Source organism: Parasteatoda tepidariorum, chromosome 5 (assembly GCF_043381705.1).
Source record: "Parasteatoda tepidariorum isolate YZ-2023 chromosome 5, CAS_Ptep_4.0, whole genome shotgun sequence".
NCBI classification, from domain to species: domain Eukaryota; kingdom Metazoa; phylum Arthropoda; class Arachnida; order Araneae; family Theridiidae; genus Parasteatoda; species Parasteatoda tepidariorum.
The window spans coordinates 84313064-84321719 of NC_092208.1; the positions used below are offsets into that span (position 1 = coordinate 84313064).

At 29.3% G+C, this 8656-nt stretch overlaps 1 protein-coding gene across 1 annotated transcript in view; it reads left to right on the plus strand.

Annotated features, from left to right (window-relative positions):
* The window catches only part of LOC139425547 (uncharacterized), a 305675-nt gene that overhangs the window by 57033 nt on the left and 239986 nt on the right, over positions 1-8656 (plus strand). The window lies entirely within an intron of this gene.

Sequence of the window (8656 nt, forward strand, 5' to 3'; positions counted from 1 at the left end):
GGTTGAAAGGGGCTTTTCAGCAAAGAACTTANATATGAAAGAAAAAAAATATTAAAAAAAAATAAAATAAATAACTGAATTTGACCTTTAACAGATTTTAAATTACCCTTTTATTATTTTATGTATATGTTACCGTGGATGACCTAAATTGGGGGTTGTTGACTTCCACCGGTGAATGGTGACTATCACATAGTCGCTTTGGTAAATGCCCGAAATATATACTAGGCCTAGTTAAGTGCCACTGCCCGGTATGCCCTATATCACTGTTTCTTTTTAAGGTACAGTGCCACTGCCTGGTATACATTTGCCTGGTATACCCGACACTGATGTTTTTTTAAGGTTCAATGCCACTGCCCGGTATACCCTACAAAGATGGTCGAACTCGTGACCTCTTGGACGTGGTTCCAACGCCTTAAAAACCAGGCTATCCTGTCCCTCATCTGCCAGTTAGATAGAAATGCAAATTTTAATTATTTTTATAGATAAGTTTTTTTTTAGATATTTCTTTTTGATTTTATGTTATAACATGCATGTAATAACATGTAATAACATATGTATATATTATAATATCTCTTTATTTTTTCAAAATTTTTATACTGTGGATGTATTGTACAATGCACAGGAAAAGAGGAAACAGACAAACCTGAATAATTTTTGATCTAATGATTGAATCTTCATTTTCTGGGACTCGGTCTTGATGGCTTGAGGGGATGACCTCAAATATGCTATTCAATTGGTGCAAACGACATTTTAAGTTACAAAATCAGTCACAAAAACGTACTTTTTTTTAATTAACATACCTTTTTTGCGACGGATTCGGATTTGGATTTCTCATTCCCTAAATATAGAGGTAGTCGCTATCTGGGAAATATGGTATCCCCATATGATCAGGAGAGCACAATCCATGGTTGAACCTCCTATTTTACTTTTTGCGTATTTTGCCATGTCTCGAGAACTTTTTAAGCGAACTGAAAAATTTGTACACACAATTAGAAAAGCCGATTATTTAAGGACAATTCTATGTAAAAAATAGCTTTTAGTAAATATTTATTATTATTTATTTAGTAATTAATAGTAGCATTTTTTGATCGTATGATATAAAATTTTTTTACATTATATAAAGAGTGTAATTTGGTATTGCAAAATAACAAATTTAAGCAAAATCATTCAAACAGTTTTTGAGAAATCGAATTTTTAAAAAGTCGTTTTTTACAAATTTGATTTCTCATTCGGCCCAGCGTGCTTCCATTTTCTATTTTGACATATTAAATTACATTCTTTAAAATTATGTAAAAAATTGTATACCTTACAATTCAAAAAGAATTTTTTGGCCAGTAAATAAGAGTAAAAAAAAATAATAAATATTTACTAAAAGCTCTTTTTTCTTCATGGAATTGTCCTTGGATAATGAATTTTATAATTGAGTGCAAAAATTTTTCAATTCGCTTAAAAAATTCTCGAGATATAGCGAAATACGCAAAAAATAAAATGAACATTATGAGGTATTACAGGGTATTAAGAGGTATTAAAATAACACTTCGGACCGCTCTTCTAACCCAACTATTTTGACCCTATTTCTGCGATTGCGGCTATCCCCTATATTCTGGAGGACAGAAATCCCTCTAAAAAAGGAATGTTTTTTTCAGAGAAAGTAAATTTTTGTTTATGAAGTAATCATAACTTAAAATATCGTCTGCACTAATTAATTGGTATATTTGAGGTCATTAGATCAAAAGTTATTCAGGGTGGTACGGTTTTTTTTCCGCGCACAATACTTGAATTATGTATGTACAAAGAAATTAGGTTTCTAGTAATAATTTTTTTTATACGTTTCCTCTAACCTGGTGGAACAAAAAAAGCATTGAATATCCTCTTCAAGAAATAAATAGTTTATTTTTTTAATATTTTATCAAGCTTGTTTTGTGCATTCGCTACAAACTATCTTGTGATTGCCTGTGAATTTTCCATAATATTAAGCAGTAAAACTAATCCATTTATTTTATTTTTAGGTAATTCACTTTGTCTTTGTTATATTACTTATTTGCGAAAAAAATAATGCTTTGACGTGTAAGTATTTTATTTATGTATCTTGTTTAAAATGTAGTCTTTACGTTTAACTCATCATCATCAATCATTATCAATCCAAATAAAACATTATTTAAGCTACTCAAATTATCCAATTTAGGGTGCTTTAATTTTATGTTAGAAAACTTAGTCATAAAAAAATTGTGACTACAAGTTTTGAAACCGTTATGACTAAGCTAACTCAAGAATCAATCAAAATTATTCAAAATTAACATTATTATTAGTAATTGCCGAAACAAACTCATAAGTTTAAAAAATGTAAGTTTTTTTTGCATTATTTTTTTTAAAATGCGTAATATTTACATTTTATAAAATTTTTCTGGTATTTTATAATATTTTTTAATTGTATTTTTTCGAGAATTTAATAGCTTTTAAAAATGTAGAATTGACTAGATATAATCTCTCATAATTGCTATGTTTGTATAATGGATTTATTTCATGACTTGTAGAACAACTTATTTCCGTAAACAATTGATGGTTTTGTACTATTAGTGATTGCAACAATAATTAATTTAAATATTTCTCTTATACGGCGACAAAGAAATTCTTCATTTCTTTTTCTCAATGGCAGCAAAGAATTGAATTTTCAAACGCTTAGTGATATTCATTATAATCTGAAAATACAATTAAATACCTTAGTTTGCATATTGATTGCGGTTTATAATGGAAAACACACTTCGATGAAATTTCTAAAAAGCTGTTTGTTCTTTAAAGATTTTATTGCGTAAAAAAGATAATTTCCAATGATTTTTTATTATTATTCTTGGTTTTATTCTCTTATTAATTATGATATTTTAGTTTGGGGGAGGGACTAAAAATGCCCGGCAATCTCTGTACAGAATGGGGCACGGGCATTGATTGTAAACAAACAATCAATTGCGGGTGCCTGGGTGGCGAGGTTGTCATAGACTTAACATAGCGAAGTTTAAAAATAAAGTGTTTTTAACTTATATTCTGAATTTATTTAGAATATTACATACATTTTTCAAAGGATAGTGTACTAAACTTTAAATTGTGATGCCGTTTTAATTGAAAATTTCCTTTTAAATGCNTAATGGAAAACACACTTCAATGAAATTTCTAAAAAGCTGTTTGTTCTTTAAAGGTCTTATTGCGTAAAAAAGATAATTTCCAATAATTTTTTATTATTATTCTTGGTTTTATTCTCTTATTAATTATGATATTTTATTTTGGGGGAGGGACTAGAAATGCCCGGTAATCTCTGTACAGAATACTGTCGTGCAATCAAAAGTCAAAATTATTGCTGGTTTTCAATTGATGGATCAACATAATTTTGATGATAACCATCAATAATTCCATCGTGAACCATTATATTTTCTGATGGTAACCAACATGAGTAACCATCACCCCCATGTAAGAATTCGGACTGATGGTCAAACATAAGAGTAACAACTTGTTGTGATGGTTTGTTCATGTTAAATCATCAGAAATTTCAAAAGTCTTCCACGAAAGCAAAATTTCTTCCAATGCTTGATCCTAAAGTTCCCTTGTCTTCTGGATGAGGATCAAAACTACAAGGCTACGGAGTTGAAATATTGGTAGTCGTGAACTCAAAATTAGGTCGGCTGTTCAACGGCGGTTATGAAAGAAAAATAAAATAAAATGAAAAGTTTCGCCAATTAAAAGAAAATATTTTCATATCTAATTACAATTCACTTAATTGTAGAGAAGCAAGTTAGAAAAAAAAAGATGCTTTTTAATTTGCCTACATAAAAACAGGACGGAAGTAAAAATACAGGATGCTACTTAAAGACAGGAAAAAGGATTTAATGATGAAAAAGTAAACTTTCAATTTTGCATTTTAATTGCCACTTTAGACTAATGTTATTCGTCGCTTTCAATAGTTATTCTAAGATAATTAAAACTTAATAGTTTTTAATAAAAGTATTTTTTAATGACTAGAATACACATTATAACTGGCCGGAAAATCAATTTCTTAAAGTTGCGCTTCCTGTTGCAGCATTCTTTTGAAACTATTTGCACTCAACGAGTTTAACTTATGTTACTAGTATTTAAAGGTGAAAAACTACGCTTCTTTCATTTTATTGGTGTTAAAATGGGTCCCACGTGGCGACTAAAAACAATAAAGTTAGCGGGCAACAACAAAAGTTAGAAAGAGGCTATAAATAAAAGTTTGTTGCATGTAACAAAACAAAAAAATATCATATTGTTTCAATTTAAATACTGATTTTAACCATTAAAACTTTATGTTAAAAATTGATTTTAACTATTGGCTTTAAAAAATTCTTTTTAGTGCTATATATTGTTTTGACGATATAAGTTGTAATCAAATCATACGTTTTGTATTAAGTGTACAGTTTTCAAAAAAATAAATGGACCACTCTGAATAACTATTTATCCTCATGATCGGATTTTCACGTTCTAGGATTCAATCTTAAGGGTTCGAGGGGATGACCTCTAATATGCAGATGTGAAGACGATATTTTAAGTTACGGAATCAGACACGCAAACGTACTTTCTCTAAATAATTCCTTTTTTTTTTAGCGGATTGTGTTTTCTGTCCCTTAAAACATTAAGGCCAGCCGCTTTCTGGGAAAATAATGGTTCTAATAGTTTGATCAGGAAAGCATTCCAAATTTTGGGCCATTTAATGTTAATTTTACTTTTTGCGTATTTCGCCATTTACTTCTGAATCAAATTTAAAAAATTTTGTACACAATTATAAAATTCGTTTATCCAAAGATATTATAAAAATAACTTTTAGTAAAGATTTATTATTTTGCTTAATAATAGGTGAAAATTTTTTGAATTATAAGGTGTACAGTTTGCTTGGAATAGTGAAGTTTTACTAGGAAAAATAAAATATTTGAATTAAAGTCGTCAAAAAGTTTCTCAGAAATCGAATTTTAACAATACGAATTTTTATAACGTGACTTTTTTTACGTTCTTTAAAATAATGTAAAAAATTGTATACCCAACAATTCAAAATTTTTCGACTATTTTTAGATAAAGTAATAAAAAATAATTAATATTTGCTAAAAGTTTTTTTTTTTTTATATGAAATTATCATTGGATGTGCAAAAAAGTTTCAATTAGCTTCAAAAGTTCTCGAGATATGATGAAATACGACAAAAGTAAAAATTAACATTATAGGGCCTTAACTTTGAATCGCTCTCCTGATCGTCCCGCAGTGGGCTGATCGTTAAAACACGGTTCCCAGCAGATCACCGAAATCAAGCATCACTGGCTGCGGTCAGTGTGCGGGTGGGTGACCACTTGGATCAGTCTGCGTAGGGATCGAGGGTGTGCGGTATTGGTCCTCGTTAAACTATTCTACCGTAAAGTGCTTGACTTCGCGCGCAGGTAGTTGGGCTACCGAAGCAGGAGTGCCATCCCCTCTGCAGAGGATAAAAATTGTGATGGCTTGTCTTCGGATCATCCCCAGGGATGTTTCCCAGACCGTCAACAATAGCCCATTGTGCAGCTCTAATGCGACGTAAATTAACTACAACAACAACAACGCCCACCTGATCAATGTATGATCAAATATGGTCCCAATAGTTTGGTCACAGTTATAAAAAATATATGGACTATGGGAGCCATATTTCCTATTTTGGGTGTCAGAAATCTGAGTCCGTTGAAAAAATTAAATTTTTTTTTCAGAGGAAGTAATTCTTGTGTCTGATTTCGTAACTTAAAATATCGTCTGCTGTAATTAATTTGCATTTTTTAGATCATTCTTTTAACCCATACGATTGACTTCTAGAACGTGAAGATCCGATCATTAGATTAAAAGTTATTCAGGGCTTTGCTCATGGTTATCATCACGCTATTTTTAAAAATAATCTTTCCATTTTTTTTAAACTGCTTATTTTTAAGTAATTGGTATACGAAATAGGGCAATTTTAAACAGTTAGTCCAAAAAAAATTTGACCTATATTTGGGGGTTTGTACTACCCTTAAAAAACCTTAGAAAATGGTAGCAGCACTATGAAAATATCTAAATAAGTTCGCGTAATCTCTCATCGATACACTTATTAATTACAAATTAATATACGTAGTTGTGAAATTTTTAAATTTAACAATAGTATTTTTAAAGTAATTGTAACTTAAAGTAAAAGATAATTACAAAAAATTAACTTTTAATTACACACTACATTTTCTTACCTATTAAATTACATACCCACGTTTTTTACCCTGCCTTTTTTTTTACTGACAAACCTGTTAGTCTGATAATTCTTCTATTTCCGTTTTCTGTCATGATGCAAGCTCTGTTTCCCCACGTTAAATCTACCATAATATTTTTCACAGAAAACACTCCTGTATTAGATTTCAAAACTGATTCTCTATTCACAACATTAGGGATTTGGTGACATTTTTCCCTTCCATTAAAATTTTTCCCCCTCTCTTTACCATAGAACACAACGAAACAAAAGTTTATAGTCAAGGACACACCATGCTGTTATCAATCACAGGGCGACTTGAGTCGAAAAAAATAGGTAGGCGTTAGTGTACGATCCTTGGCATAGCTATCAAATTTCGCTCAGGCTATTTCTTTACCTTTTTCTTTTCCTGAACATTTACAGATATATTCTTTAGTAGATCAATAAAATTTTGGAAGGGAAAAAACCCCCCGAATTTTTTGGAATTAGAGTTGATAAAAAGTGGCAATGAAAAACAAACCTGGAAAACTGGAATTTATGGGAAGGAAAAGAATCGCTGAACAGCTGGGGTACGGGTAAAAACCAGTTTTCCGCATCAGTAAATCGTCCCGAAAGCGTGAAGTGCCTTTTTTATTTTATTTTTATTGCTTTTATTTGTCCCGTTTTTGTTCAATATATAGAAATTAAACTGCACTTAGTGGTAGATTTGTGTGAACTTCTTCATTGCACTTTTTATTATTATAAATTCTTAGATTTTGCTTTTCTTGCATAGTGTGAGTATTTATTTTATAAAAATGTTTATAGAACAAAAGAAAGATAAAAGAATGCTAGGTGTTTTGTAAGTATTTGTTTATATCAAAGAAATAATTACTCAAAACCGAAATAGTTTTTTTTCTTCATTTTCAGCAAAACAACATAGGTTGGAATATTTAATCACAAATGGCAATAGCATGCAAACTAAAACTGCAATAATTGCGGATTTTTGCTGCATTCTAGAATTTTTTTTAATGGTTGCATTAAATAAGCGATATTGTATAAATTTGTGTTTTTAATGTTTAACGTTGTTTTTTCTAAGCTCTGTCTCCAAGGAAGATTTTAAAAAAAGCCATAGTTTAAGTGCCTTACACTTAAAGAAATGCTATAATTTTAAACTATATATATAATCTTGCCGTGAAGAATTATCTGGGAATATTTAGAACAGACAAGTAACTTAAATATTCTAACAGTTAATAAACTTTTTCAAAATTCGCCGATTTGGCTACATTTTTCCAGTTAGATGAAAATTATTAAAATCACTGCCTTATTCTCAGTTTTTGCAAATTTTTGTAAGTACAAGTAATGCAACATTGGAGTAATTTTTTTAATGATAAAATATATGACCACAAACGCTTTTCATTTTCGTAAAACTGTGGTTTTCTCCATATTGACGTTTTGCGCCATTTTCAAAGTAAGCGTAGAGAGGCTAAACTTGACTTAACAGTCATGAGTAACAGTTGCAAACTCGCAGCAGTAACAATCTAAAAAAAAGTCTTAAGAAAACTGCTTTAAATTCCGTATTTTAAAACAATTTAGATTGCATTGTTATAAAATAGTTAAATATATAAACTTAGCATGAGTAAATGATTAAATATATATTGTTTTAACACATTATATTGAAGCAATGATAAAAACATTTTAGATACCATTCATTATTAGAATTTGGAATTTCTTTTTACTTTTGAATCTTATTTACATTGCTTTTTCTCCACTTTTTTTAGTTGTTAATTGAATTAGAAGCATTACTTCTATTTTGTGTGAATGAAAAAATTAAATACACCCATAAAATTTTTTTTCACTTTTTTAATATGTATAAATAAGAAAATATGTTATTTACAGAGTTTTCTATTTTGTATTTTACAGCATTTTAATAGTAAAGACTATTACATATTTCTTTATGGTATTTATTATTTGATGTACATTTTAAGTTATGTGATGAAATTTTTTATTCAATAACATTGTAATCTTTGTACCTTTCCAGTATGGGACTTTAAAAGATATTAGAATTGTAACATATCGTAATGGTCACTCCAAAGGACTAGCATATGTTGAATTCCAAGACGAGGTGAGATTTCAGTTTATATGGAAGTTAAACCTTTTTATTTCTTATTTATCAGTCAACCACATAATTAAATAAAATATTCATTTAAAAAAATGCTGCTCCATTGCCAAGACATCTGGCATTTTAAATATAGTTTCAAGATTTCTTTTCCTCGCTATAAATATAATTTTTAACTTGTATTGTAGAATTTTTTTTAAGAAATTGGCTGCCTATTTTGTGTGGTGGGTAGAGTCTTTGCTTACATTTATTTTAACACTTTTAATAAAAGTATTCTTTTAAAATTTGGTTTAAATTAATTAACATTTTAATAATAAAATGTTTAGATTAT